At 37.9% G+C, this 22,212-nt stretch overlaps 1 long non-coding RNA gene across 1 annotated transcript in view; it reads left to right on the top strand.

Moving 5' to 3' along the window:
• The window catches only part of LOC136791425 (uncharacterized), a 97,326-nt gene extending 82,489 nt beyond the window's left edge, over window positions 1-14,837 (top strand). Inside the window, exon 4 of the long non-coding RNA XR_010833446.1 lies at window positions 14,185-14,837. This is a non-coding gene — a long non-coding RNA (uncharacterized lncRNA). The remainder of the gene's footprint in view (window positions 1-14,184) is intronic.
• The last annotated feature ends 7,375 nt before the right edge of the window (window positions 14,838-22,212 follow it).

The raw sequence follows: 22,212 nt of genomic DNA, 5'->3' as shown, positions 1-22,212 counted from the left end.
CCTACAGAAATAATGACAGGGTGGGAGAGCATAAAGCTTTGGGGTGCCTTGCTTAGGCCCAGGCATGCAGTCACATACTAATTGATGCGATTTGCTGGTTGAAGCAGTATGGTGGGAACTTTGTGCTGTTGCCTTCTTCTGTATAGTTTAGCACTGCTTTGTTCCAGAGCAACTTTGGTTTGCAGCAGAACCACGTTGTTAACAGTTATGACTTCCTTGCTTCTCACAGTATAACTTGTTCAGTAATTAGCAGTCTTGGGGAAGCCCAGTGGAACACAGAAAATGCATTAGTATTTCACCAGGAAATGGTCTCAGTTGGTGGCAAGGACTTGTGCACAGCACATTAGCAAAGGGTCACGTCAGATACTGACCTAGTCTAGAGGGGAGCGTGTTGCCACTGTGGATGTTCTAGCTGATTTGAGAGTGTCTGGAAGTCAAGGAAGACAAAATCATCGGTTGCGTTCCCCTGTTGCTCTTTCCCATTCATGCCTGGAGGGTTTCTACTTTGACTTCTTTCCTTGCCTGTCTTAGACGCTGGTGGCCCTTGTATCACATGCCACTCAGGGCATTGCAAGTGCAATTGCTCAGGCAGAATAATAACTACTTGGAGAGAACAAACACTGGGCAATAGTCACATGTAGCGTTCAGTGGGGTCTGACTGCCCAGCAGCACAAACCTGCAGAACAGGAGTTAAAGCTTTCTCTTATTTACAGCAGCTAATTTCTTATTCACTACATCAGGTATATTTCTCTTCAGTCATCTTCAGTTTTGCACATTCTTCCTGGTTATTTTAGCCACATATTAAACACTTGCTATAATAATTATCATTCTCATGTATTCAGTTCATACCATATCTCTTTTAATGGTGTAAGTTCATATTTCCCAGTCCACATATCTTCCTCCAAGCAATACTAAGGTGTTTCGTCTAGACCTCCGTTAGTCCTTTGAACTACAGCGGTTCAGCTTGTTAGCCTGCCGTCTCACTTCTTATCAGTCATATTCGCTTCTCATTACTCCAATTGCACAGCTACCATAATTAGATTTTATATTTTTAGGCATTCAGAACATTGCTTTAGTGTATGCTGTGCTATCAGAAGCGTTTTAGACAAGCTGTAAGACCAAACTAATTAAATCGTTCCATGGAGAATTTTTAAAGGCGAGTTATTGCTGCTGGTAAATTGGTAAATTCATACATACATAGATATTAAAACCAGAAAAGACTGTTAGGGCAGGTCAGCCAGACCTCCTGTGTACTGGAGGTCACAGGACATCACCCCATATTTGCTTGCAGTCTTTCGTGCCTTATATCTTTTAGGAGAAGATAAGCCAGGCCGGCTTTAAAAAGTCCCCCCTTCCCGTCTCCCCTCTCCTTCACATAAGCTTCCCTTTTCATTCCTGGAAGTTCTCCCAAAAGCTAAACAGAGATCTAGAGCTTCTAACTTCATTCATCAGTAGTAACATGTAATTCAAAAAGGTCTCAGAAACTGAAAATAGGGTCACACATATCCACAGATTGTGTTTTCTAATAATTATGGTCTTTGTTTAATATTTGTAAAAGTTTAATCTGAATTTGCACAGTTTAGGTTCTACTATCTTTCATTGTGGTGGTTTCTATTACTAGTAGTCACATGCTGGGGATTTTCTTACCAAAGGTACAATCTCTGCCTTTATTCACTTTCCATAACAGTTGCATTTTCTTCCTCCAAGCGAGCATCTGTTGTCTTGTTCCTCTTCTCAAAGGATAGAAATGTCTCAGTAAATGATGGGCTGAAGCCCATCTGGGTCTTTTCACTCTGTATAGCAGATACCTCTAGCTAGATTGCATCTAGTATGGTCCTTTGTGACAGTAAGGGAAATGGGTCTGGAAAAGACCTTCCGAGGTTGTGCATGCCTGTAAAATACAGAATTATTACTGCTGCTGTTCTGAAATGTGGCTCTGCAAGAGCATTTGCCTCGTACTTAACAGTATTGAGGTGTAGCTTATCCTATTGCACTGTCTCTGTTTGGAGTGGATGGTTTTGAGATGAGGACGATTTTATATACTGGAAGCTGTAAGTATTTGCTGAAATATTTTGTGTCTCCGTGTTGAATATAATCTGAGTTGTTGAATTTCCTTGGCTCCTACAGTAATATGCACAGAATGCATTTCTTTTTAACTTACACTTTGTATTTATAACTAATAATTTGTAAACATTCCAGTTGAAACAAGAAAAACGACCTGGTATTGTGGTAGGATACTCATTTCCCTGGGAAGAAAAACAGCTTCTAGAATGAAGCTTACTTGGAAATGAGTTACAGCAGGTGTAAGCACTCTCCATCCTTCCATCTAAATTATTTAGTCTCTGCTAGCACTATAAATGGCTGCTTTGTGGAAATTAACAAAGTGTATTCTACCAATGTAAACATATTCCTCTGTCATTCATTCATTCACTTATTTTAGAGCTAGCAAAAAAAAAAAAAAAAACAATAATGAAAGGTATATTTTACAGGAAGAACTCAATTAGTGAAATCTCTAAAGGGAGCAAGTTGCTGTAAATATGGGACAAGTATATGATAATATATAAAAATAACTGTGGTGCAAATTTACATAAATAACCATTTTTCTTTCAGAATCCAAAACAGTACATTTATCTTCCCCTTCCTTTCTAATGGAGTGCTTGCTGTTGGATTTCCATAAATACCAAAGGTAGTTTGGATGGCACAAGCATTGTCTTTGGATTTTGAAATAGCTGAAACCTGCATCACCCGTAATATACCGCATTTTGGCAACTGCATTATCAAGAACACCTTTATAAGCAAGGTAGAGGATGCACATTCACTAAAGGTTCATTGGTTTGTGTATAGGGTTTATTTCTTCAATGGAATAGGAGCTCCAAACTCAAGGGCTTTGGGATATCACACCTTGATATATGTGTGTATGTATATATATATACACACATATCTACAAATGTATACTGAAATTGTAGTATTGTTTTCACGTGGCAAAGTACTCTGCCTCCTTGAGCACAGATTGGAAAGTTTCCACAAAATGTGTTTTTTGTAGTAGGTTTTTGTCTGCAGGAATCTTTCTAGAAACAGAGGTTTCTTTGTCAGCTGATACTCCTTGTGCAAAGGAAGCAAAATCTATCATTTGTGCCTCGTGCATCTCTGGGAAAACATAGAGGTAAACTGTAACTGAATCTGTAGATGCACCAAAGGAGTCTCTTTTGTGCACCATAAAGAGATTGATGTTGTGTTCACAGTAGAAACGCATAGATTGTTAGTGCATAAACAGCTGGGTCATACAGTCCTGCATGACAAGTGCTCCAAAGGGTTCCTATTGGCTGTGTGACGCGTTTGTTATTTTCATGGGGTATCATTTAGAGAAACCTCAAGTCTATCTCGGTGTTGCTTAAAGCAATAAATAAATTGGTGCAGCTTTTTGCTGGCTGATTAATGGGCTGAAGTACCCCATCCATGCACCGTCCTCCCCAGAGCTGTTGACAGAGCAGATGGATGAGACGGCACCGTCTGTCAGCTTGGAGACTGTCCCACACAAGATGAAGACAGGTAAATGCCTTGCTCCTGCTGCAGATTGGATGTTTTCAAGAGTATTTACAAATGGCAGAACAGCACTTACTTGGCTCAATAGCTCAAACACAAAGTGCAGGCAATGAGAGAGGAGTAGGCTGGAGGAACTGAGGCAGTGTGCCTTGAAAAGGCAGAACAGACCCCTAGCCCTGTCAGCAATAGGGAACAGGCAGATGTCATTTGAAAACTGTCACAGCTGGCCTCTACCTACCAGTCAGATGGTGCAACACAGGGGACCAAATATGTTCAACTTTCTCTTAGAAATCTGTGATACACAAGCCTTCAGTATTAGTACCTTCCTCCGTCCTGCCCTCCCCCCAAAAAAAACATGTGTTGGGGAAGAATTTGCAGAACTCTGGCTGGTAAAACTGGTCTGCAGGTAGGAGAGAGGTTTGTTCAAAGCTAACCGTGAAATATTTATAGTAGTAGACAAGTCTGGAAAACAAGAGAAATGAAAGCAACCAACACCCTGGTTTCTGAATTTCAGTACAACCTCCCACCCCCTGGCAGGGAGTTGGGAGGAAAAGGTGATTTGGGCAACCCGGTTAAAAATTACACAAAAATAGTTATGGAACATTCATCTTTCCAGACTGCATTTTGCTTTTTGTAGTGGTTGGAATATTTATTAGTGCTCTTCTATTTGTTCTGTTGTGAAGATCATGTGTATTGTCATTGTGAACTCTTACAATTCAGCCTCTTTGTCTTGTAGTTTTAAATTGAGAAAAAACCCTCTGTACTGCACTGCTAAGTAGTGTTTTGTGTTCAAATGGGGCTAACCACATCCTGTGCACTTATTTGGGACCCTCACACATGTTGCATTTTCTCATTGTCCTCCCTTCTTATAAAATGAAGGACCCTTTTCCTACAAACGGATGGTTTGCTTTGTCTAGCAAAAGTACGAATTTCCATTGTTATTTCGGCCTTAACGGCTCAGCAGAGGTTTCAGTCTATTTAAAGATTCTTGTAATGATTTCAGTGATTTTTATATGTATACAGGGGGCATTTATTGTTGTGTGAAAGGCAATACTTGGTAAAGTGTCAAAGACCAGAAGAAAGAAACGTGCCAATGTATGTGGGCTCTCTTTATAAATGTTATAAGCGATTGTTAATTATTTTTTTTTGTTTTGTTTCTTTCCTTCTGTAAGAAATGTTTCTAAGGGTTTGTGTGGCCTTATTTAATCCAGATATGTCTTCCATACTCTTTGTCCACAGCTCTCGTGATGACAGGAATTTTTATTGTCAATGCCACAAGAGTTTGGGTCAGGGTCTGTGTGCTGGTTCTGGTACTTCATGTGGCTTCCTCTCAAGTACCATCTATTTACAGGCTTTTCTCCCTGCATTAGCCATCAATTGTTCATTTATATGGAAACTGCTCCCTTTTCTAAATCACTCATCCCTAAAAATATGCCACTGCTTGGAGTTTCATAGCCCGGGGTCTTCACTGGGGGCCAGCTTCTGTCCTGCAGAGACAGGAGTGAGAAGGTGGTGTTCATCCTAGAGGAGCTGTGATCTAGTACAAGCAGGAAAAATATAATAAAAATAAATTAGGGTAGTGTAACGAAGTAATAAGATAGTTATGGTCTCCTTGAAAGTTGGTGTTAAGCACAGCAAGAGCCTAATAGGATAAAGTGTCTTGTGGCAGCCTTTTTGGGCTTATTGGTACAGCAGTTTGCTGGTATGTAGTGTGTCATGCTTGGTCCAGAGGAACAAAGGAGGTGGTGTTATCACAATATGGCTCCTGGGACGCTGTAATTTGTCTGTCAGCTTGGAAAATGGAGTTGTACTTGGCATGTTCAGGACAACTGAGGGACATGGCTCTTCCTTGACAGTCAAATGTTCCTCGGGAACCGTAGTTCTGTATTTCCATCTCTGAATTTTGAAGAAGATAGGAGAAAAATTTTTCTCAGAAGGATAATGGATTTCTCTTCATCTATAGTAGTGCAGTCATCCTTTCTAGTGCAAGGAAAATGATTGGTGAACCAGAAATAAACCTTAACAATAAACGTCCTTTGAAGAATAAGAGAAAATAAGAAGCTTAAAGAGTCTGGAATGAGCAAGTGCTTTTCTCTTTCAAGTAGATTAAAATCACTGAAAGAACAATTCCATCTAATACTGGCATATAAGCCTTTCAACCAAAGAGGTAATATATTCATTTTTTCTCTCCTTTCTTATGTATGGAAAAAGCAGTGGAAAAATCTTATGGTTAACTCTGCCCTCTGACTTTATGTATCCTGGTTGAGATTCAGTGGACCTGACAGGCTATTCTCTATGCTCAGCACAATTTCAGACTGTCTGCCATGTTGCATCTAGATTAACTAGGTGCAGACTGCAGCACGCTAAAATGACTTGGTTCTTGGGCTGCCCAGAATTGGGACCTGGCTATTTAAACATGTTTGTGGTTCACATGTAGAATGTGTCCCCTGAAAAATTAAGGTGCAGCAGAGACTCATGCAGTATTGGATCTTGCACTGAAGCAGTGGTAGCTGTGGTGCACATTGAGAAGTTGCAGCCTGGCAGTGCTTGCTGTCAGAACCCCCAGTTCCCATGTAACCTTAGATGTTATTATTTTTCACATAGCACAAGATTCCTTTCAAAATGTAATGGGAAATAAATAAGAAATGAAAATAATTTAATGTTACCCTTCTCCATTTCTAGCATATTAAATGCAGACTAAATCCCTTTCATTTGGTCAACATACCAGCCAGGGATTTTCAAGGCGTCAACCAAGGTTTAATAAACAGTGTTATAAAAGCAGCAATTCTTTCCTTTTCTCAAGACAGTTAATTGTGCTCACTACCAGAACAGTTAAGGACATATCTGTTTATCTTATTAATAGGCTTGTCACAGCTATCATTCAGCAGTTGCTGAAAATCTTTGGAAAATAGCACCTATGTAACAGATACAAATTTAACACTTCACTAAGATTCCCTTTCAGAAGTTTTAGCCCATATTTTGTCTCATTGCTTGTGGATTTTATTTATTTATTTGAGTCTGGCCTCAGGCAGAAAATCTTTTCATGGATTCACTGTGTTCTGGGTCAGCAGTGTTGCAGAAATCTTTGAGGTCCAAGCCACCCCTAATATATTGAATTTGTAACTTCTATATACAGGTAATACCTTATTTCCACAGCATTTCTGAAAACATTCTGAAAATTTACTTGGAGCATTAATTAAGCTCGAACACTTACACACAAAGTTATGCTTCCTTCTCAGCATTACAAGAAAGCAATTAGTTAACACTGGAGGCAATGGCTTTTGCTAATCAAAAGAACTGAGCTTAACTCATGTCTGCTAAGCAGTTCAGTTATAGAAACATGGGGGAAAACAGCCATATTACTGGACTATCATTTATAATGAAAATGTGCAATGCAACACAATTCTGTTAAACGCTATAATTTTACTTTAATTCAGCAGCTCCATTCATATTGCAAATATGTTTGGAAAATAAGATAGCTGCTACTCAGTCTTCCAGTGATGTATTGTATGAATGACTTTAAATTCAACATTGAAATCTTCTCTGTTAAGATGATTTTTGATCTAAAAGCATATAGATAATAGATATTATCTTTTAAACATTTTCATTTTAATCTTACTTTTGACAGTCTTCCACCATGACTTCATCATCACATACTCTTTGTCTTCCCCAAGCAAAACCTGGTGAACTTTAAATAGAGCCCTCAGGGAGAGAAATGTTTCTATTGCATTGCTGGACTTGACTGAATAATTGTTCTTTTTCTTTCTTCCTCTTTTTGCTGTAGTAAGATTATATGACATAATGGAGTTCTGAATTAACTTAATATTCTTAATATTTTTAAATATAATAAGCATTTTTCATGTTGCAGACAGCAGGCACCATACCTTGGCTTTATACATCCAGAGCCGTAATAGGTCTCATTCAATATTTATAGAAAACATCCCTACATGGGTCTTTTTACTATTCATCTATAAACTGGTATTAATGAAGCAGCTGTCCTGGAACTTGATAAGGTCTGAATTGAATTCCTGATTTTGCCAGTTTTCTTGTTTGTCTATGTGAGGTTGCTAGATTTGTGTACCTGAGACAAGTCCTCTGAAGAATGGTACTCCTATTTTTCACTCAGCCTTTGTCTCCCAAGTCCCGACTGTAAACTGCAAGCACCAGGAATTATCTCCTGTCCGTAGTATGCGATTCTTATTTGGGATTCACTTCTTGCTTCTGAAACATAAATGCAGTATTTATTACTATAGAGTTATTTCTATCAGAACAGTCAAAACCCCAAACCAAAGATGACGTATTTAATCTCCTTGAAGTCGTCTGCTAGAACATTTGTCTTCTGTTGAATATAAAGATCTTGGTAGTTTGGCGTACAATCTTTAAAGGCAATTGATTATTCTGGGTGGTAAATTCACTGGGGAGAACCAGCCATTAAAGAGACAGACGAGTAAGGAATTGCACCTAGTGCTTAATCTCGTTATGGGACAAAGGGATAGACTGAAAGAATTCTTCAGGTCTTTTCCTGCCCTATGCTTATCTGTGGCTATAAGAACCTATCAGTCTTTGTCTAACGTTCTTTATAAAGAGGATGAAGTAGTATCCAAGAACTCAAATTTAATTTTCTATAGTCTCCTTATTGTCTCTGTTGATTAGAGAGAAAATATATAATGTAATATTTTGCATAAAATGCAGTCTCTTCTTCCCAGATTATTGAAATGTCAATGAAATATTTTTCAGTCTGTTTTCTCTTTGTAATCAAGTTATCAATTCCCTCCCCACCCCCCTCTGTTTTTTGTTCAGCTTCCTCTCAGAAGTACAAAAGGAACTGGCCAGCTTTCTTCCCACTGTGAGTGACAAAACCTCAAGATAGTGTTAAACTGACATGGACTGTGCTGCTTTGCCAGTCTCTGAAATGTCATTGCCTGGGCAGCCTGCTGGGCTCAGCTCAGAGTCATGGTGCCAGGACTCCTAATAAAAAAGAATAAAGGTTAATGAAGGAATGGGGTTATTATCTGAAATAAAGTTGCCTACTTTTTATCTGTTCACGGTTCTGATTTTATTTTTTTTTTTAAACACTACTTTTCACCTTCACAGTCTTTAGTATTTAGTTTGTAGTCTAAATCACAGTGGATACACAGGACACACTAGTGTCCTGATTTCAAAATGGTCTAGCTGTTTTCACTGGTAGTCCTTGAAGTAGAAGAGTACTAATGGTACTGGCCCTGCATGATTACAAGGCAGAAAATGATCTCTTTTATGTCTAGAGGCATCTGTTTCAAGAAACAAAAAGCCTAAGCGTGCCCAGAGCCTAGCTGCCTCTTGCCCCTCCCAGAGCAAAGTGTTGTGAAAGGCGCAGAACATATTCACAACTGGCTTGTCATATCCAAAAAAAGTTTAAATACCAAGATCTGTGTGAGTCTTCATGAATCACATCCATGAATCTGGTTCTCACAGAATCATAGAATATCTGAGTTGAAAGGGACCTACAAGGATCATCAAGTCCAACTCCAAGGTCTCATGGTGACCTCACAATTTTAGAGTATTGTTGGCACAAATGCACTTAATTTTCAAGTGTATTTGAGAAGGAGGCAATTAATTGTTTCTTAAGGTAAGGTGGTTTGGTTTTTTTTAGAATTATATAAAAAAAAAATTCATTGTGTCTTACCTCCCAGCATACCTTCCTCTAGTAGCCCTCTGAAAAGCACACTGGGAGGCTGACAGAAAAAATCTGCACAGCAGAAAATAACAGGTTGAACTCTGACAGCTAGAAAATGTTCTGAGTTCTAAGTCATACTTTTAGTAGTGGAGATGTCTGAAAAAACTCTACTTTTTTATTTGTTAAAGTGCTGGTCCCAAGATAGGTGATTACTGTAGTTACTTGCACCTCCTCCTTTTCCTGCAAACTGTTGTCTTTTTTTTTTTATTTTGTTGAACGTGTGAAAAGAAGTAATAGCACAGAATAAAAAGTTGAAATCTGTGTGAGACTAGAATATGAATGTATAAATGGGTGTGCATATAAATATATCAGTGCATGCACACACACCCATCAGTGCATAAGATACAAATTCTTCTATAGTTATGCATTATAGAGTGATCAAAAGATCAGGGCTTGTTTGTCAATGATTATTGGATTGGAGGTCTCCAAAAAAAAAAAAGAACTATTGCAACATGAAGTAACTAGGTGGTTCTCAGAATCTGCTGTTTTAGGATGTTACTTGAAAAATGACATAAATTTACAATTATTTCTATTTAAGAAAAAAAAGAAAAAGCGGGAGGAAGGGAGGCTATTTTTTTAATCCTCCCACGCCATCAGTACAACATTAACAACAAAGAATGTAAATCTCTTTTTAAAAAGAGAAATTACACCTGGCTTAGAGAATAGAGGGCTGGGTTTTGGTTGGTTGGTTATTTTTGATGACATTCTGTAGAGTTAAATAAAATACGAAAGCAAAACACATGCTCAGCAGTAAAGGGCATTATCCAACTTAGCTAAGTCACTGGAAATCCTCCCATTGACAATCACCGTGCATTGCAGTGTTGAAGGCAGAATACAAGATGAGAGGGAAAATGAATGTAATCTAAGTATTATGTGTAGCTATACCTAAGTGTTGTATAAAATGATTTCATGGGGTGTTATATGATGCAGTAAAAATGAATGACAGTAAAATATATCTAGGTTTACTACGTAGAAACAATACTGAAATAAAATAATTTAAAGGAGGGTAAAAGAAATAGAAACAGATGCTACTAAGAAGAAAATAGAATGTGACAATGAAGAGGAAAAGACCGTGCTAAGATGGGGTTCTGGAAGAAAATTATTTAATGTAGAGCCTTATATTTTCACTTCAAAAACGACAATGCTTTAGAGCCTTCTGCAAAGAACTGTGAGCATTTGAGACTGGAACAGAGGAACTTTGAAACAGAAAAGCAAATCTTCCTTGAAGGCAGCGAGAGCTTTGATTTGCTTTGGAGCAGCTGTAGGAGCACAGTTCTCACAGAGGTCTTCCCCCTCCCTTAATTTTTATAGAGATTTTTCCACAGTCTGCCCAGGGGAGTGTCACTGAGTATACTTTTCCAGCCCCTGTTGTCAGCATGGCTGTTAACTGTGCTTTCTGCATGGAGATGGGTAATTTTTCAAAGATGGGAGCGTGGTTGCTCAGGTGTGCAGCAATCAGCTTGTACTGATACTGCACCCTGTGTGTCGGATCAGGGATCTAATTGTTCTCCTTGTGCTTTTATAAACTCCTTGAAACCAACTCAATAATTGTTACTCATATTTACAATAACACTAGGAAAAAAAAAAACACTAGAAATTTACTTGTGCTGGTGCTGTATTATCTGGTTATTGGGCTGATAAACACATATTGGGCTGGAGAACACATTTTCCTTCTCCCTCTCTGATACCTGTTCATGAGGATATCAGATCTAGAAGGGCTATATGTTTTATCAGACCTGAAAATGGGGCATATACAAAGCTCCGCATTGTCTAGGGCAGGGTATAAAAGAGTGAGGCTTATGGTTCAGAATAATGTTTCCTCTGATTTCCATTTTTAATCATTTCTGAGGTATGGGGTGAAATGGTGGTGAGAGAGGGGATCAACTCTCATGATTTTTTGGTTCACACCCAGGAGGGAAACTCAGTTTTAAGCATATTTGTAAAATAAAAGTTTTGTTCCCTTCATTAGGTCTGTTCAAAAAAGGCAAAAAAATATGCTTCATTGGTGTTCAGTGTCTCTAATTTTTATAAAATTTCTGGCAATGTAGTTCTGAGTTTGTACTTAAAATTAAAGAAAACATTTGCTTGTTCAGCTGTCTGTTGTTCACAAACTTGACTGAATATGCATTTAGAATAAGGGGCATCACTGAGGATGATGTCTACGTAGGGGAAGCCTTGATTTCTTTTGACTATGATTTAAATTAGGTAGTCCCCTCTGGCCATATTCATCCCTGCTCTCACACTAAATTGTGGTTTCAGAAGAGGAAATAATGAATATATCTCCCATTTTTATGATCTGTAGTTTAAAAAAAAAAAAAAAAAAAAAAAGTTTTATTTTAGAGAGAGTAACTTGTAAGGCTATTCTTGTAATGAATCTTTTTTTCCATGGGTTATGGAAACCACTGAATTAGTCCAGAAAATTAGACCCTGCATCAGTTTTTTTTTTGTTTTGGTTTTGTTTGCTACTTTTCTCTGTAGCAGAACACCTATATTTGGTAGGAACTGTTCCATCTGGGATCTTATGCATGAGACATGTGGCTGGTAAATCCTTGTTTAAACTTCTCAATCCTGCTACGGCTGCAGATGGGAATTCCTTTCTGATGAGCAGTTGATTTTCTCAGGTGCTGGAGAATCATAATGCTGCAGGGTAGAATTAGTGTCTTCCAAATGTGAGGGCTAATATATGCCCCTGGCTCAAAGCAGCTTTTCTAAAGATTTTTTTTTCCTTTTAAAGAGAACCGAATCTCTCATGAGATCTCTCTTACAAAAATGTCCAAGATGAATTTCCTAACATTTATCCCAGCTGCAGTCCAACATCTACTACTTCACTGGCAAGACAAATTGAAAATGGTATTCCTAAAAGAACTGCTGTATTTCCTTGTGAGGCTAAAGCTCAAGAGCAAAATGGATTTTGTTGTGCATGCCATACATGTAGGGTAATTATGGATAAACTGGGCTGTCCCTGAGAGTGCAGATGTTGGAACCTGAAGCGTGGGAAAATCCTACATGCAGACACCACAACTGACTGGGTGTGGGCTCTAACAATTCACGTAGCATCATGCTGTTTCTGCCTTTTGTCGTATGAGTGAGCACAAATTACTACTCTTCTGACTTTCTTTAATAAGTTACCTAATAGCAGATCAGATCCTAGTACCCTGAAGTAGAATCCTATTTCTCAGATTGTCAACCCGAAGTTGGAGCTGGGAATTACACTTTTCTAGGATTGGCAACAATTTTGGAAAATTTAGGTGAATCTTCACTTTCTGCTGCTGTCAGGGGTGTGGTCCATATGTTGAGTGAATGCAGGTGTGTTCAGTTAACTTCTGTGCTGCTTTGCCTCAGTGTCCTCAAACTACATCTTTATCAGGTTCCATCTCCTTTAGATATACTGTACTGCTATGCAGGGAAAAACAAAGTTTTTAAAATAGATCAGACTTTTGTTGCTATTGTTCAGGGCTTAAATTCCTTGAATATTTGCAGTCCCTGGTGATAAACTCTATTTGGTCATGGTAGACAAAACCAGTGCAAACTCTGAGATCAACATTCTACTATCAAAATTAGATAATGAATTTAGTGAGCTTTTTCCTGTGTAGATACTACTGAGGTCTACCTGGGTAAAAGTAATGAAAGCATAAGGAAAAAAGTAATGAAAGTATAAGGAATTTTGACAGACTGAAACCATTCCAAATGTTTCAGTAATCTATGAAAAATAATAGTAATTTTTAGCAAAGGGCAGATTGTGGAGAACTAACTCCACGGTAGACTCCTTAAAATTTAGGGATTCTTTAGAAGGTGTGCACTTGCTCAGAATGCTTTAACCGAATTTGTATTGGAAGACCATACGCACTGTAGAGAAAAATTAAGAACTGGTCTGGATTAGCATTGTAATGTTTAAATATACAATTACCAAGACAAAAATTTGCAATTGATAGAGCAATAGAAAATAAAAGTCTATTCCAGAAGCAAGACAGAAACTGCTGGTGGTTCTTCTGGAAAATATGTAGTGCTGGAATGCAGGTGACCCAGGGTTCAAATGCATAGGATAGATCCCTTTGGGTACCAGTGAATATCTGTAGAAGAAGGAACCTCTTTACTATCTACTGAAAGGAATGTGAAGGGACTGGGACTCAGAGATTACAGCCTGTATAATCAGCTCCTTCACGGTAAGAATCGTTAGGGATACTTTAATAAGGCTATAGAATGAATGTCTGTCAGACTGAATTATATGTATTCCTGGGTGAGGGAGGGAACCTGTAAAGGTGAAAGTGCAAGTATCAGTCCCAAAGATCCTAATTCTGTTTTTTAAATGTGCTGGTTGATTTTCATGGATTCTATGGAATCTGACATGATTTTATTAGGTTAGCACAATTATCCTAAAACCACCTATGGTCATCTCTGACAAATACGGCTTTTGGAAGTGTGATCGTGAGAAGACACTCAAAGTTTCTGAAGTGTCTTCTTTAGTAATACTTGAGCAATTGATACTGTAGAGTAATAAGGCATTTCCAGACTATGAAGAATTAGCCAAGCAATTATTTCTTGAGCTCTAGTTCTGTATAAATATTTAGCGGTTTTTGTAGTGCAGCCACACTTTATTTCATAAGGAATATGCCATGACCATTACTGTTCAGCAATGGGTGTATTTATGTGGGATCTTTCAGGCAGATGTTGGAGCACTTTGCCAGGCAGATGTGATGTTTATTCTGCTGAAGTGCCAAGCTGGCCAGGAGCCTTATGGCTGCAGCAGTACAGTGCTGAGCGAGATAATATACCCTGCCTTTCAGCTGGCCTTATTAGCTCGGGCTCAGTGCCATACTAACTGTGGCTCTGCTCTGGAGCTGACTTGTGCCCAGCTGGCTGGGAGTGTGATGAGAGTTTACCTCAAATAAAATGTAGACTTATTCAGTATCTCTTTCTATCCCCAGCAGTCCAATCCAAATCCCAGTGAAGTCAAAAGAATGATTCCCACGTATCTCAACAGTCTTTGGATCAGGCCATGTTAGAAGAAGGGATTTGCCCCAGATTTAGAGTATGCTGCCACCCGTCATTCACAAGACTGCCTTTGGTATGAGTTTATCCAGTGTCACACTGTTCTAATATTTTCTGCCCTATTAAAATAAGTTAATTTTTTTATCTGCAATGTCAGCCCATTTTAGTACTTCAGCCATGACTATTTTGAATCAGTTTTAACTTCCTTGCATACCTATGCCTAATAAATTCTGAACACTTAGTTTTTACCAAATCTAACATGGGAGAGGTCATCTGAAAGTTAAGTTGCTAAAATTTCCGTGAAAATAGATAGCCAAGGTAGAGGTGAGGAGAGGCAAACCTAGTGCTTGTCAGTGAAGGAATAATGGCAACATGATCTCAATTTGCTGGGATTAGAGCAATCAACATGAGGATACTCAGAGAAAAAGAACAGCTGATGAGGATTTATTCAACCTGGAGTAATCCGAGGATAAATCACAAATATAAAAAAAAAGCAAACTTCATAAATTTTGCTTTACCAAAACTACTTACCTTTGTAAATTCTCAGGAGCCAGAGGCTGATTTTTACAGGACATTAACATGGAAATGGTTGCAGGTAGGACTTTTTGACTTATTTAATAGATCTTTCTGAAAGATATATTTTTTATATGGAGATTCTTCTGGTACTTTTATTTATTCCATATCTACTAAAGTTATGTTAGGACAGCAGACAGCTGAAATAAATTTTGTCCAAGCTGCTAGAAGATTCACCCTAGTATTGCTCTGTTCAATTTATTGTATAGCTGAAGCTGGTGAGGGTTAACAGTATGACTATTTTTCTTTAGTTTTGCAATTTTTTTTGTGAGTGGGTCCTATGTAGTCTTGCCACCCACAAGACATAACTTTAGAGTTAACTGTTCTGAGCCTAACATTTCACCAGAAGTGTCATTTGTAAAGCCTCTACCAAAATTTACGGTATCTCTGCGTGCTCGTTCCAGCAGCACGCAGCTTGCAGGAGAGCCAGGCTGCAGTTTGGAAGTACCCACCATGATTTCTAGTTCTCAGCCTACCTCAAGTCCAAACAGGAAACCTGGAAGGGGTACCACAGTACTAATATAGGAGTCAATTAGTGCTGTGAATCAATTTTAATTAAAAACAAATCAAATCAATCACTCTGAGCTAGAGCCATGGGTACAGTATGACAAACTCTTGCCTGGAGTTAATGTTTATGGCTAGTTTTATACGCTGCTGAAAAGCAGGACATATTGCTACAGCCTGAAATGTAATGGTGTCAGTGACTGCTGCTATAATAAACTGCAGAACCTCCTCCCAACCTTTTGGATTAAGTAATAAAAGAAAATGATTAAGAGGGCAATTCCATCATTTTTCTTTTGTTGAATAAAACACTTTTTTTCTTCCTGACTTGCTAACAGAGACAGCCATGAAAATGAATGATTTGGCTTCACCCAAAATGATGGATAATCCTGCTAGAAGAGCATGACAATGATAGACAGACCTCTTCTGAGGGAAGAGGTAATAGAGAAGACTGACACTTTGATAGGCACCATGATGAACAAGCCCTCGGGGGCTGTGAGTTAATAGGTTAACAGAAGTGTTCTGGCACTCTCAGCCCCTTCCATCTCTGTGCTCCTTTTAGAGCTCCTTCAGCACCAACCTAAGTAACTCATTGAACTCAGGACCTATGCATTTTGTAACGCAGCTATGTGCTTCTTGCACAGTTCTTAGCATCGTAGTAAAGCACATAATGAAACTACTTTCTTTACTTAAGTACAAATGCCTGCTCTGCCCAGCTCTATTTGACTTTGCCTCTTCCATCTCTTAGACATTGCTTGCAGGTAATATAATCCCCTAAGGATATTGCACATGTTGGGTTTAATCACCTGTGAAATACGTTGTCACAATGTCCTGCTGAAGTTGATGGTGGGCCACTTTCTGAGGTTGACTAAACCAGAAGCTAGCCCAAATAGTTTCATTGACACCAACAACGTATGTGGCTGATTTCTTGAAATTCACTGTCATATCATTTCCTTCTCCCCCTTTTTTCACCATCACCCTTCATTTCTCATTGTTAGAATTCTGATCGAGTGCTAACCCAAATATTTCAATATTACGAAAATAAGAAACTAAGATTTATTTAAATGATTTTTAATTAGTTATTTCTTACTTTTTTCCTTGTAAACCTGTAACATTTTTTCTGATAACACAAGTTACTGATCTATTAATGTATATTTCATTATTTGTTGCATATCTTGGTTGTTTTCTGTATTAATGTCTGTTAAGAAGTTATGGTTTTTGCAAGCCTCAGTCTTGACCTGGTAATTAAAGTAACATACACTTTGCCAGTTTTAATACCTTTTGCATTATGGAGTGTTTTGAATTGAATGAACATTTTCTTGTCTGGTTTTCAAAACCAGCTACAATTGTACATTTTGACAGGAAGGGTTTGGTACAATGGGTTTGAACAATTTTACAGTAAAATTGTTAATATGAGTCAAACTAACGTGAAAAATAGTAACATAGGTAAATGAATAATAAGGTAAATAAATAAACAGAAGTCAGTATAATGCCAGTAAAGCATGCTTTACAACTAAAAGAAAGTAAGTTAATATATTTCAGATCAAAAGAATGTGAAATCACAGTCGACAGAAAGTCCCTCTGGGACTATAATGAGAAGTCATAATGATATACTTGTTTGTGTTGTTAGTACTAAGGGATAATATATGGTTCTCTGTGTAGGAGAATAGAGGACAGATCAGACAGATCAGCTCCCTGCCAAGCTGCGTGAACTTGGACATACAAAAATCCTTCTCTGTACTTATCTTTTCCTTTCCTTATTTATTTTTAATGCTCTCAGGCATAGATGGTCAATACGTCTCTGCCTTCACGTGACACATTTCTGTATATCTGTAGTAGTGTATTAATGTAATCCAAATAAGCTTAAGGTGTGTATTTTAAAAGCACATGACAAATGCATTTATTGATAGATTTCTAGTCTGGCTCCAGGACACAGTCAAGTTGATATAAAATACCAAGTTCATATAGAAAAGAAATGTACTGGAATTTCATTAGTATAACTAAACTATATTTGAATGGGAAAATGTTTATCTCAACTATTAGTTTTTATGTTGTCTTCCTTATTTAAGAAATTTCTTTATTAAGTGTATCTATTACTTTCCCTCCACATACAAGAATATTTCTGAACTTCAGTAGGGTGTGTGTGGTGTTATGTTATTATTTAAGAGTACCTATCTATTACATTAGTTAAGTGTAAACCCAAAGTTAGTGCAGACCAAGTTAGTTTAAATCAATCTCAGTTATTACTGGATTTTCTAGTGCACAAGCCTTGTGAAGCTCAGAATGATACTATGGAATAAGATCCTTTGAGAATCAAATCCCATTACCATGACATCCTTCAATCTGATTTCTCTATACCAAGCATACTGTTATATGTATGTTAAAAAGGAGTCAAAACACTGTCAGAACAAAAGCCTACACAGCACAACAGGTGTCTTTGTCGAGAGAATGTGGGGACAGACCATGGGTTAGAAGAGGTGGCAAAGTTGCTTCTTGTGCTTTTTGTTCCAGATCATTAAGAAGGAGAACACAGCAGATTGTAAAGCTCAGTCTGTCTTATTTCTTCTCACAAGATACTGTATATTTATTTTAATCCTTTTAATCCTTTATTCTTATAAATTAATATTCTTATAAATTAATCACTAAATTGATACTGTGGTACCACACTTTACAGCCTCTGCTCCTGGGATTTTATACACTATAAACACCATAAACAGAGCATACAGCCACGTGCTGTATGGGTAAACTGCCTGGAAGAAGCATAATCCAGAACTAGACCTCATCCCTGAATTTGTCTAGCAATGAGCTGGTTAATTCTGCCTTTCTTTTGTAGAACCTACAAAGAAAGGTTCATGTTAAGGGACTGTGCAAACTTGTATGATATTAGCTAATGATCTGTTACAAAGAGTAGCCGTCTATCCTTCTAGAGCAAGTCACTACATGTTTTTGTGCCTTGATTTTTCCATCTGTAAAACACAAAGAATGATACTGAATTTCCTTTGTAAATTGTCTAACAGCTGCAGAGCAAGAGGGAGATGTTGCGCTCCTGTAGCGTTAGCATGAATGTGCTGGTATGTAGGTCCCCACTGTGGAACAAGGGAAATGCAGAAAAATTTCATTGTAGCTCATTGCCTTTTTAGCATGTGCTGGCTGTATGGCTATGGTCGTCCTGGCAAGCCCATGGCAGTCCCTGTCTCACTGGCAGAGAAAAGGAAATGGAGAGGTTGAACCAGCTTTTTGATCTACTACTGCCAGAAAATGTGGAGCTTAGTAATACTTTTGGCTTCACACAGATATGCAGGGCTGTGGAGAATTATCCAAGTATGCTTCGTATGTAGACTTAATTTAGAGCTTATGCTTTTGTGCTATTTTTAGCCTAATAGGTTCATGACTGGGACTTGTAGCTATAAACACAATTCAAGTAATAATAGCATTGAGTTGAAGATGTCTGTTTTTATAGCACACTAGCATATATGTGACCCATTGATACTTGAAAACAAAAATGCTTTTGGAAAAAAAAATCCCACGCGACACCTTTAGTCCAACACACTTCTCAGATCACAGATTGTCCATTTTTTTCCACTTGTACTATGCCCTCAGTACCAATTATCTTCATAGTTTACTGTTCTTTCATACAGAAAAAGCCAGTTGACATTAAGCTATGTTCTGAAGGAACAGCCTGATCTGAATTTTAAACTGATACGTGTGCCCGCGTGCACATATATCTCTATTTTAACTGCAGGCAGATATTTCAAAAGTACCAGAGGATTTTGTCATTTACGTATGAAAATTAATTCATAAATCTTTTTTGTATTTACAGCAGTCCTGACAGAGCTTATCAAAAATGAGTTGCCTTATGGAACTATCAATGGATTAATAAAAAGAATCTGATCTAATATTCATGACACGAGAGACAAATGTAAACGGCCAGGCAACTTCATCTTTTTATTGTTAGTGAAATGTTGTTTTTTTCATAACTTTTCCTTGTAGATTTTGTTTTCTCATTTCATAACTGCTTTAACAAAAGAACTGTGCCATCAATTTTGCTATATTGCATTATTCATGTGAAAGCATACACACCAACTTCAATCCACAAAGGAAAGAAATACAAAAGAATGTACTATATTATTATTCATATAAAAACAAGAAAGCTTTCAAACTCATGTTGTCCTGTTATATTTATGACCCGATAATATTTTTCAACTGCACAGTTCTTAATGCCCAAACACATTCTGCTGCTGTGTTGCTCAGAGGAAATCTTAGTATCTAATTGTTTATCCTAATTACCTCTATCACTTGATTTTGATCTGAGACCCAAGCATCCAATAACTAATTTGGAGAAAGAATCATCCTTACTCACAGGCCTGAACTGCTGGTTATAATGGAAATCATTGATTTATTATAAAGGAATAAGAAAGTAAAATAATACTATCATGGGAATGTTTGTAGTGATGGTAGGTTCCAAAGATGCTTATTGAAGGCTGTTTCTGTGTTGATGATGTTGTTTTTAGGGTGAGCTTGGAATGAAGTGTCCTTAGCTCAGCCCCAGAAGCACTCCTGGCTGAATTGAAGGATCTGCTCATCGTCTTGTCTTTGTTTACCTGCTACCTGCTCCTTTCCTACTGGTGAAGAAGGGAGCTTCAGTGCACCCAAAGTATATTCCTGAAACCCAGCAATCTTATCTAGCTGGGTGCCTGGAAGTTAATTGGAGTCTGTGTTTCACTACTGCATAATTCACATGCTGGCACTTAATAACATTTACAGACCAGATTTTCATTTTCAGAAAAATAGCACAGATGCACCTTTACTGCACCTGGAGCTCCTGCCCTCGAGTGGTCACCTTAGAGCCGGTATTGCTGTTAGGTTACAGCAGATGCAACGTTAAGCCTTTCCAGTCACGACTAGTGTGAAGTAGTCTGCTCAGGTAGTGTTATCTTTCATTCGAAAGTAATTAGTGTCCTCAGTATTGCAGGCATACCATTTACTTACTTTCTAATTCAGTGCTATACTAAGGACAAATTACTTTCCAACAGTAAATGTCAATGGTTTCATAGCAACCATGAGTACCTGAGAGCTTTCTTTTCATATTAAATCCCATCATAAGGGTGTCAAGCCTGGTGATTTCTGCCTCGTGTTGGTGCTAGAGACTGACTGCTGCATCCAAGCAGCAGAGCAGGTCTCTCATTTATTTTTTTTGTTGTTGTTGTGCATGCTAGAAACAGAACCTGAGAGGCTCCCTGCTTGTTCTGCCAAAAGTTGGGTGGTTTAGTTTAATAATTTCAACAACGCTTTTTATAAGATAGAAGGCTATTTTAAGTGGTTTTTATCATCAAATCTTTTCTTTTGTGTAATGGCTTGATTTCATGCTCAGAAACTGTGAAATGAGATGTTACTGAAAAAAATCAGTCAGTATTCACTGCCTTCCATCTACTTTCCTACAGAAACCCAACAGAAACCAACAGCACAGTGTGGTCCAATAAATACAATCTGAAATGCAAATGAAGGCATCTACTTATTGGTTTTTATTATTGTTGGAGATATTGCACCTAAAGATGCTTCTTTCTGCCATACAGTGTTCCATTTCTGAACTAGTGTTCTGCTAGGGAAAAAACAGGCTCTTGCACAACCAGCCAGGTCTCAGGGCTTTTCAGTGGTACAGAAGGCAGGGAAAAAAGAAGAGGTGGGAACCCACTGCACTGTCAGCTGCGGTATGCCACTGGAAGGCAATTCCTTGAGGAGGGTATATTTCCTTCCCCAGAAATAGGAGCACGTGCAGGAGAGTCCTTCCCTGAGCAAGAGGAAGAACAGAAGCCCATCTCAGCATGTGAATATTCTCTGCAGATATACAACGAACAAAAGCACAGGAGCTTGCAGGTGCTTTGTTTTGTTGGTTTTGAAATATATACTTTTTTCTCAGTACTTCGTACAAATTAACCGTTTAGTTCAGGTTTTATTTACTGGATCTCTACAATTAAGCTTTTATAGTGCTTGGACATTTTGGGAAGTCAATTTAACGAAGAAAACAGGAAAAAAAAGGATTTTCTGACATCCTACTTCTGCTTTCACTTCTTTTGTCAAAGGAGAGACATGGTCTCAATACACAAATCAGAACACAAAATAAGAAATCTGTCTTTGTTAGACTTTGTATGTGGACAGGAATAAGCTTCAACTGATGTGGGATTTGGTAAAATTAAATATGCCCACTGGGGAAAACTGTTATTTGATTTCATAAGAAAAGATTGATTTTGAAAAGCTCAGACTGTCATATGAACGATCACTAAAATCACTTTTTCTATACAGTAAAGGCATAATAATTCCAATGACAAAGTGAGTTGCTGTTTCTTCATGGAAACAGGTTTCCAAAGCAGTCTGAGAAGAATGAGGCAGTTGCCCTAGGGTTGGCATGGTGATGATCCTTTCTTTTACTGTACACCTGAACAAATGAACGAATTAAATTTGCACATTACATTGCCAGAGCTTTTGTTGCATTTTAGCCATCTTTTTTCAGTATGCTTTTTTTTTTTTCTGAATATGATCTTACTATCTTAAATGAAAGTATGTATTTCATACTGTATCTCTGCTACTGCTAAAAGTTTCATTTCTTCACCTTCAACTACTCCCACTTGTTACTAGCTTATAAAAGATGCTTGGGCTACAGTCATGTAGACCCTGTGTATTTGGATGTGCAGAAAATGATTTTTTTTTGCCAAATTAAGCATCTCATAGCAGTACACTGGCTGTGAGGAAGTAGTTTAAATTTTGATTGTTCTTAATACAGCCTGCAATATTTTATTTATTTATTTTAAACTGAGTCAGAGCTGAGGAAATGGCAGATTTGGTCCAGTTTGCTTTCATCTAAACCATTATATTTTTGGCCACAATAGGAATAA

This window comes from Anser cygnoides, chromosome 9 (genome assembly GCF_040182565.1).
Source record: "Anser cygnoides isolate HZ-2024a breed goose chromosome 9, Taihu_goose_T2T_genome, whole genome shotgun sequence".
NCBI classification, from domain to species: Eukaryota; Metazoa; Chordata; class Aves; order Anseriformes; family Anatidae; genus Anser; species Anser cygnoides.
The sequence above is the reverse complement of the archived record's forward strand: the minus strand, read 5'-3'. Positions and strand labels throughout refer to the sequence as shown.